Raw genomic sequence first — 10294 nt, 5'->3', positions numbered from 1 at the left:
TCCCCTCCGGGGGTGTGAATCAATAGAAATGAAAGAAAATATGGTGACCTTCAAAAAAAAAACTCTGGATGTTCCTTCAGGTAGTCACTGTAAACCGAAATGACTATCTTGGTGATAGTTTCCCGCAGTAAGGATCGGACTCGGGTCGGGAACCTTCCAGAATTTCTGAGCCTGGTATGTTTATCAAATACTGACTGGAATTTAACTAGTGAAGGGGTGTTCACCCAACGATGGAGCAATCCAGGAATCTTCCATTGCGATATGCAGGACAGAACATGCCAAGAAACATCCAGATAGTTATCCATGTACTTCTCACATTCAGGTGTAAGTTTAAGTCCACCGTGGTGTCCAGGCACCACCTGCTGCACTACGAAATATGAATTGTTGAGCAGGAACAGACACCCAAGGCTTGGATCCGAGCACAACTCTGATTCTTGTAAAAGCAAACTGTTTAGATAATCGATGGTGTAATCTATCAGTTCTTGAAGCTTTTCTGTGTTGTGGTTCCGTGCGGAGTTCCTCTGAGTCCAAGCATGTGCTTTCCTCATCAACGTTATGTAACCCACCATCAATCGGGTTGTCTTGTGAACGTCACCTCCTCCTTGCAGAATCTCGGTGCCCCACGAGTTAACGTCCTTCATGAGTGTTGTCCTCCTCAGCTGCTCCATCGTTTCGCATATGGACTCGATTAACCTGTTCTCTTTGCTCTCCAGTGTGCTGCCAATCTTGTAGAAAATCTTTTGGGCATCCGAAGAGGTCGCGTGCATCGTCAACATGGCATATGATGCGCTGCAGACGCACATATACATTTGTAGCATGGCTTGTAAATTCTCCTTCCTGTGAACCTGGACGATGGCATCGACAAAGATGAGCATTGTTGAGACGCTCATCGTGACAAACTGTGCGGCCGCTGGCGCGCCGCTACCGGCAGTGACCAGCTCTTCATCGATACTGGCGACAATTATTATGAGAGCTCGGATCCACCTCTCGACCACTTCTTGCAGCCAATACCCAGATCCACATTGGAGCTGGAACTGAAGCGGTTTGAGAACCCAGTCCACGTCGAGCTCGACGAACCAATTCCTCAGCGCAGGGTCCAGGCCAAATGATTCCGTGAGAGATACGCTGTGGAATGCCTGTACCATGCGCTGGGTGTAACCTTCGCTGCCCATTCTGTGAGCAATCTTCGTGAGCTCGCTGATACCCAAGTCCGATGAGCCAACGGACGCCGAGTTGGAGTAGCCGGAGGTAATGGATCTCAAGGCACTGGAGTCGCTGGAGTAGGTGGATCTGCTCTGATCGGAGAGACTCGATCTGATGCACCACTCGGGGCGGACGACGCACACGCTCCGGATGGACTCGCGGTAGGAGTTGGGCGGCTGGCCGAAGGCATCCGTGAAGCCGCTGGTGCTCTCCTCCGGCACGGGAGGAAGGTGCGCCGCCGTGCTCTCCTCCGGCACGGGAGCAAGCTGACCCGCCGTGCTCTCCTCCGGCGCGGAAGCAAGCTGACCCGCCGTGCTGCTACCTTGAAATAGGGCTCTAAGACCGCTAAACACGCTTGACAGGTGGTACGCCATTCCTCTACTTTGTGGAGCTCGAAGAGATTGGTAGGGGGGAAAAATCTAACAAGTGCCAGGCCGGCAACAACACTAATAGTCATGATGTCGCGATAATTTCGAGGGAGTTTCCATTATAATTTATGATAAGAACACCGATTGCCGGAACAGCGTGACAGCGACCAACGGCCACACTAGCAGCTGTTAGAAGTACGTCCAGTGCATGTCGTTCAGCCCCTACGAAGTTGTTGGGTAGCTTAGGTTTCATGGTTACCCCTTATCTAACCACTCATTTTCTGCATTGCGATCCATGCAGTTATATTGTTAATTTTTTGTCCCCGTAAACAAAACAACACATGAACTTTAAAATTTTCAGCACAACCAAACATTCTAATGTCAATGTGGAAAAACTTTGAAAGTTATACTAAAGGAGCACAAATTAATTACCATCTAAGGGTGTAGAATTTTTTAAATAAATTAAAAAAAATCATTATTTGTTTAGAAGTATTAATTAATGTTAAATGTTTTTAGTCAATTTGAAAAATATTCATGGATATTAAAAATTTCTAATTCTGAAACAAATTGTGGATTTGAAAAAAATGTTTGAGAATATGAAAAAGATGTATGAATAAGGAAAAAGTTTATCAATTTGAGGAATAATCACACATTTTAACCAAATCATGAATTTTCAGTTACAAAAAAACTAAGTAAAAACTGGCTGAGAACACACGTAGAAAAAGGAATAAACGGGCGAGAATCTTCTATAAGGTTCCCAAAACCGGTTGGGAGGACGGCCGAACACTTGCTAGGAGCGGGTCTGCGCCACATATGCCATTTGGCGCCTTAAGCGTGAAATTAGTTCTCCACTCTTTACCATCATCTACTTTGCAAATAAGCCCCTAAAAACATAAGTTCAAAAATAATCTCCGAGTGTCCATTTTAAGCTAAAAACAAAGCTTTGAGCCTAGCATGTAACAAACTCTGCGCCAAAAACTGCTCCTGCAAGCTGTAATAGTCTTTGTTAGGTGGCGTGCAGGGAAAATGAACCCTTGGGAAGAACCAGGAATTTAAATGCTAGCGTTCTATAATAAGAAACGTAAAGTAAGAGAAAAGAGCATGTCAAACAGATGATGTAAATGTGCATTGCATTTGGTTTTCTCGTGGAGCATACAAATGACTTATTATTGGACGGAATTTTGCAAGTTTACACGTCATAAGATCATTTACATCCGCAAATTAACAAAACACATGGAAATGAGTAAATGTGCCGAGAGGGGATTTGCAAGTTTCGAACGGTTCAACTTAAAAAAAAGGTGCGCCCTCGCGAATATACGAAACGGCCCGGCCCGGTCCACTTTTGCCCCACCTGCCCTGCTCCTCGCCGGTCGATGCTGTCCATGGCAGGTGTCACCTCCACGGCCGCGGCCCCTCTCCCCGGCGCTTGCTCTTCATCCTCCTTCCTTCCCTTCCCTTGACGCCGGTACCGTCGTCCTCGACACCAGGTAACCCGCTCAAATCAAACCCCCTCAACCTCCTTCTTCCCTTTTGCTTCTGCTTGTTTCGTGTCGCGCAGAAGGGGGTCGAGATTCCGCGCGGAGGAAACATCAGGAGAAGAAGGAGCATGACACCCAACTGGCCGCCGTCGTTGTCACGCCCCGAGAGGAAATCGTGGGCGGAATCGAGCTAGAACACACATATCTCACGCAAGAGAAGGGGAAAGTAGCAACTAGGGTTTGTATTACTGTAAGATGTATGATTGTATCAGAGAGAATTCTCGAATAATGGCATAATCCTTACAGACGGGGGCCGCTAGCTTTATAGCTACGCTGACAATGGATGGCAACTACAGTAACAGGAAAGAAACGCTACAGTTACAATGAAATGGTACAGTGATACGGCGAGCCTCGCGAGCCGTTGGATTGATGGGGATAGCGGAGATCCTGTCCGTTCGTTAACTGAAGAAGAGAACACTTGTAACTGAGAGTGCAGGCCTGACAATACCCCCGCCTGAGAACGAACTTGTCCCCAAGGAGTTTAGCGATTGAACCAGCGGTCAATGGTGGCCTTGAAGAAGGCGGGAAAGGTTTTCTTCATGAACGCTGCATCTTCCCAGGAGGCTTCATCGGGTGGTAAGTTTTCCCACTGCATGAGCCATTGCACCACCGGCAAGTTGTTGCGAGGTACTTGGCGAGTTTCCAAGACCATCACTGGTTCGGTCAGAATCAGGCCGTCAGTTCACACCAGTGGTAGATCAGCGCAAGGGACTGCCTTGGGGCCGACATGTTTCTTCAACTGGCTGACGTGAAAGACAGGGTGGATGCTTGTGCTGTCCGGTAATAGGAGTTTGTAAGCTACATGCCCCACTTTGGCCATCACGCGGAAAGGGCCGTAGTATTTGCTTTGTAACTTGATGTGTGTGCGCAGGCCGAAGGCATTGAGCCGATAGGGCTGCATTTTAAGGTAGACCATGTCCCCAACTTCCAAAGTCCTTTAGTGCGCTTGCAATCTGCATAATTTTCATACATGCTTGAGCAGCAGACAAGTTGCTTTTCAAGTGTTGGAGCAGAGCATCTCTGTCAGTGAAAAATTGTTGAGCATCAGCTGAAAGACTGTCAGGCAAGATGTTTTCACAAATGTTGGGGGGTGGAAAACCATAAGAAGCTTCGAACGGTGTCTTCTGGAGAGAGGAATGGTAAGAGGTATTGTACCAGTACTCCGCCATTGACAAGTGTTTCACCCACTGTTTAGGCTTGGAGGAAGTTAAACAGCGCAAATAATTTTCAATGCATTGATTAACACGCTCCGTTTGGCCGTCCGACTCTGGATGATAAGCAGAACTATAGCGCAGTTCAGTGCCCATGCCCTTAAAAATGTCCTGCCAGAGTTGACTGGTGAAGATTCGATCTCTATCAGAAACTATTGCCAGAGGTGGTCCGTGTAGTTTCAGAACATGATCGATAAACGCTTGAGCCACCGTTTGCATTGTGAAAGGGTGGGAGAGGGGAATGAAATGTGCAAATTTAGACAGTCTGTCCACCACAACCATGGTCACATCTTTGCCATTAGATGCTGGTAATCCTTCGATGAAATCCATGCTCAGGTGTGTCCAAACCATGTCAGGGAGCTGGAGTGGGTCTAGATAGCCAGGATAAGGGCAGTTCTCTCCTTTGTTTTTCTGGCAGACAGGGCAGATAGCCACAAACTGATCAACATCTCTTTTGAGGCCTGGCCAATAGAAGATTTATTTGATTCGGTGGTATGTAGCTTTCATACCTGAATGACCCCCAAGAGCAGAAGCATGTTGTGCAGTGAGAAGTCTTTATCTGAGTTGCAGATCTTTTCCCACATAGATTTTTCCTTTATGCCTGATGATTCCTGAGTGCAAGGTGTTCTGATTAACAGAGTGTTGGGGGGACAGAAGTAATTTTTCCAAGAGTGATTGACAAGTGCTGTCCTTAGTGTAGGATTCCTCCACAGCAGCAATCCATTGAGGTGTCACTAAGGACATTGCCATGAGAGGTGTTTTCCTGGAGAGAGCATCAGCCACAATATTTTCCTTGCCCTTCTTGTACTGCAGTGTGAAATTGAATTCCAGGAGCTTGAGCATCAACTTGTGCTGAATTCCAGTGGTTATTTTCTGGTCAGTCATATACTGCAAGCTCTGGTGGTCAGTTTTGATGATGAGATCATTACCCAGGAAGTAGTATCTCCACCTTTTTAATGCAGCAATGATTTCTTAGACTTGCTTTTCATATGTGGATAGAGCAGCATTTTTGGGACAGAGAGTGGAGCTGTAGTAAGCTAGGGGTCTGCCCTGCAGCATCATGACTGCTCCCAAACCTATGCCAGAAGCATCTGTTTCCAAAGTAAAAGGTTCAGAGAAACTTGGGAGTGCCAGTACTGGAGCACTGATCATAGCTTGTTTCAAGTTCTGAAAAGCTATAGTTTGTTTGTGTGTCCACTGGAAGCTGTCCTTTCTCAGCACATCATGTAGTGGCCTTGCAATTGTGCCAAAATCTTTAACAAATCTTCTGTAGTAACCACATAGTCCTAGAAATCCTCTAAGCTGTGTGGGTGTAGTGGGCAGTGGCCAATCAGCAATTGCTACAACCTTGGAGGGATCAGTGGAAACTCCTTCACCAGTTATGATATGACCCAGGTACTCCACTTTCTGAACTGCAAACACACATTTAGACAGTTTTGCAAAGAGCTGGTGTTCTTTCAACAGCTGTAACACTATTTTCAAATGTGCAATGTGATCAGACAAGGATTTGCTTAAGATTAAGATGTCATCAAAGAAAACCAACACAAACTTCCTGAGATAGGGCCCAAAGATACTGTTCATGAGTGCCTGAAATGTTCCTGGTGCATTAGCAAGGCCAAAGGGCATGACCAAGAACTCATAATGACCAAAGTAAGTTCTGAAGGCTTTTTTGGGTATATCTTATTCATGCATTCTTACTTGGTGATAGCCTGATCTAAGGTCCAACTTGGTGAAGTAAGTAGCTCCATGCAGTTCATCCAGGAGGTCCTCAATGACAGGTATTGGGAATTTATTTTTGATAGTAGCATCATTCAGTTTTCTGTAATCAATGCACATCCTCCAGGTGCCATCTTTTTTCATGACCAGGATTACTGGGGAAGAGTAAGGGCTTTCACTTGCTTTTATAATCTTATCTCTGAGCATAGCATCAATTTGTCTTTCTAGCTCAGTCTTTTGCATATGGGGCACTCTGTAAGGTCTGGAATTAGGTGGTTTTGCTTGTTCTTTCAATGGAATTTTGTGATCATGTGCTCTTTTGGGAGGGAGGCCCTTTGGCTCTTGAAATACCTCAGGAAACTGCTGAAGAACCTCTTCCACAGATGGAGGAACAATGTTGTTGCCAGGTTTCTTCAAGGTTGTGTCTCTAATTAGTTGTAGCACATAACGAGGTGCTCCTGCTGAGAGCAGCTTATGTACTTCATCAACTTCAATTATAGTAGCATCAGCTAAAGTATCACAAGCCTTTATAGTGACAGGTGTTAGTTTCTCCTTCATTACAGTGATCTGTCTAGGATTATAATGAAAAGAAACAGGACTGTGCCTGGCCCAATCACTGCCCAGCACCATATCATGACCAGGGAGGTCCAGAACTCTGAATTGTTGCTGGAATTTGGTGTTGCCTGCTATAAAAGTTGTTGTGGGAACAAAAGAACCAGACCACAGTGTCCCTCCTTATGCTACAGTAACAGCCCTAAAGATGTCTTTAAGAATTGTGCAAGTAGTGGACAGTGCAAATTGGAGACTTATGAAAGTTGAATTACTTCCAGAGTCTACCAAAGCTATGCCCTGTTTCCCCCCTATCTGCACTAGAATGGAGATAGTGTTAACATTGTCTGATTGCATGGCCTGTGCTGATATTGTCATGCAGTGTTCTTCAGTTTCTGGTTGTTCTTCCAGTTCAGGTTCTTCTAAAACGTCTTGTTATTTCTGTTGTTCTGGTGGCTCTTCACCAGTAAGGACATTCAATGTAGGTGCTAGTTTGCATTTATGTCCATGAAACCACACATCTCCACATCTCCAGCATTTGCCAGGCTCTCTTGCTCTTTGGTTCACTACTGCTGTTTTGCTTTCAGTTGCTTTGTCAGGAGGAACAGTATGAGTTTTCTGGTAATTGCCAGAGCTCTTGCCAGTACTGGGATATGTGTTGTAAGCCTTTTTCTCTGGCTGGCTTTTTTCCAAGTTGATTGCCAGCCAGTAAGCTTCAGTCAGTGAAGAGGGCCTCAAGGGCCATACCTGAACTTTATGTGAGAGCGAAGGCCATTTACATAGCACATGATAAACCAGCTTTCATTCATAATTGGGTTTTCAGCTTGTACTTCTGCCATTAATTCTTCAAACTGGTCTGTGTACTCTGACACAGTGAGTGTGTTTTGTTTCAGATCTGTGAACTTCTCTGTCAGGTCATATGAGCTTGCTGATGAAAACCGTTAGAGTATTTCTTCGTAGAATTGTGCCCATGATAGTTTTTTCTTTAGTATACCCGATCGGCGTAACCACACATCTGCCATGCCCACTATGTACAGTTGAGCCAAACTGACTTTGAACTCTGCTGGTGCACCTGCCATCTGAAAATATTTTTCACACTGCCGAATCCAACCAGCTGGGTTTTCACCATCAAAGCGTGGGAAATCCATGCGCGGGCCTTTGGTGATACTCTTGAGAAACCGAGTCCTCATTTCCTGGTCATACTGTCGCTGAAAATCATCCCAGCCTTGGTGCACTGCAGGGGGCTGAAAGTTGTGGAAAGTGGGACTGCGCGCCGTTTTGTATGCAGCTGTAGGAGTTGCATTTGCAGAAGGAGCGTCAAGCTGGATGGTCGCCCCATAGCCAGGAGGAACAGAAGGCCGAGGGACTGGAAGCGGTGGAAGGTTTGGTGGGATTTGTGCAGCAACCTGACGGGTTTTGGCCCGCTCCATTTCCAAACATTTCCGTAGTTCTTTTGTGAGTGGCCTGTCTTCTGGCGCGTTGTTCTCCTTGTGGACTTGCTGTTGTTCTACTGCAGATCGGCCTGGGTGTGCTGATGTTGACGCATCTGAATTGGACAGGGATTTGAGCACATCTGCCATGGTTGTGAGCTGTGTATTCAGAGATGAGACCGCTTTCTGCACTCCATCCATGACTGAGACCATGGTGTCCTGCTTGAGGCCGATGTTGTGCACGTCCTTGTGCAGGTCATCTACTTCACCGTGAAGCTCTGTAGTCTCCTCGCGATGTTGCAGAAAATCCCCTTTCATGGCTAGGAGTTTAGCTACCTCTGAATCGTCAAGGCTATTCTTCCCACGCCCCATCTTGGTAAAGCCGTTCAGAGGGGAATTTTACCACCAGGACGAGCTGGGAACCAGATCTGAAGGCCTACCCTGCCGCCGCCACTGAACGAGATCGCCGCTGGAACAGCACCGCACGTTGCACGACCTGGGATTGTACACAGTGAGCGGTGTGCTCAAGCAACCAGTTGAGCTCAACGTGCTGCCGTCGAATAAGTCTATCGCCGCCCGCGCCTCCGACTCCGCCGCTAAATGCCACCAGCACCTCTGCTGCCGACGAGAAAGGGAGGGAAGGGTGGGAAATCACCGTCGCCGCTCCGATCTGTCGCGCTGCTGAGGAAAACCTACGCTCATGATACCAATTGTCACGCCCCGAGAGGAAATCGTGGGCGGAATCGAGCTAGAACACACAGATCTCACGCAAGAGAAGGGGCAAGTAGCAGCTAGGGTTTGTATTATTGTAAGATGTATGATTGTATCAGAGAGAATTCTCGGATAATGGCATAATCCTTACAGACGGGGTCCGCTAGCTTTATAGCTACGCTGGCAATGGATGACAGCTACAGTAACGGGAAAGAAACGCTAAAGTTACAATGAAACGGTACAGTGATACGACGAGCCTCGCGAGCCATTGGATCGATGGGGATAGCGGAGATCCTGGCCGTTCGTTAACTGAAGAAGAGAACACTTGTAACTGAGAGTGCAGGCCTGACAGTCGTGGAGTCCTTCCTTGTCAGGGAGGCGGCCGGCCCTCCTCCAACAGTGAACCGGAAGGAGCCGACAACGACTCATTGGCTCCATCGGACGACAACGGCTGAGTCGTGAGGCTCGAGCAGTCCTTCAACATCTTTGTCACGGTGAGTGACTCATACAAGCAACTCGCTCTAGATTCCCGATATAGATTTTGGCTCGAAATTTTCTTTCAACCTGTCTGAAGTTCTGAGAACATGGCTGTTGCACGTCTTGTTGCGCGCCCATGGGATTTTGTTTTGGTTATATCGTGACTGCAACTAGGCTAGGTTATTTGTGCTCAAGACCACCGTTAGGGTGCTGTATTTCGATCAGGGTCCGGTCTCTGAATTTTGCCTGCGCATATGGTTTTGGCATAGTTGGTATGCTAGTTCAGTACCTGTTTTGTTGACTTATTGATTTTGGATCAGCGTATATATCGGTGCCTCACTTGTATGAGACATTTGGCTCGCGGAGAAGAGATGATTATGTCAAATTGCACTTTGCTGGAAGCATGAATGGTTTCATCACCTCTTAATCATGGACTTATGTTGACAATCCTTGTATATCTCTCCATCCATTGTTCTGTCAAAATGGACTCTGTTAATTTGTACATATCCCGATTCCTATGTAATCATAATTTCTTTAAGTGAATTGAACCTAATGCTAACTGCGCCCTTAAGGCCTCTTTCGTTTCATTGGATAGAAATATCACAGAAATGGGAAATTTGTAGGAAATGAGATGTCGTGTATCTCAAATCCTCTGAATAGGAATAGGAAAAGAGATGTCCTTTGATTCACATCATAGGATTTTTTCATTGATTCTAGGCTAATGTTTATTTTTCCTTTGAAACATGAAGGATAGGACTAATTCCTTTATAGGAATAGGATTCAGTTCCTACAGACCAAAAGGCTCTACATGGATTTTTCCTATAGGAATCAAAATTGCTCCAAACCAAAGGAGGCCTAAGCTGGGCTCTGGATACATGTACGTCGGCGTCGTCGGTGTGAGATACATGTGGCCGTCGGTGTCGGACAATACATCCACGTCCCACAAGTGACGCGGGCTTCGACGCCCACGTCACTTGTGGGACATGGATGTACTGTCCGACACCGACGGCCACATGTATCTCACACCCACGATACTTGCTATTTAGGGTTTCCTCTACCACTCGGTGACCCTCGACGACCCTCGTTCCCGA

At 46.5% G+C, this 10294-nt stretch overlaps 1 pseudogene; it reads right to left on the bottom strand.

Annotated features, from left to right (window-relative positions):
* Window positions 1–50: 50 nt before the first annotated feature.
* LOC119358346 lies at window positions 51–1577 on the bottom strand (annotated as a pseudogene).
* Window positions 1578–10294: the final 8717 nt, after the last annotated feature.

This window comes from Triticum dicoccoides, chromosome 2A (assembly GCF_002162155.2).
Source record: "Triticum dicoccoides isolate Atlit2015 ecotype Zavitan chromosome 2A, WEW_v2.0, whole genome shotgun sequence".
Classification (NCBI taxonomy): Eukaryota; Viridiplantae; Streptophyta; class Magnoliopsida; order Poales; family Poaceae; genus Triticum; species Triticum dicoccoides.
The sequence above is the reverse complement of the archived record's forward strand: the minus strand, read 5'-3'. Positions and strand labels throughout refer to the sequence as shown.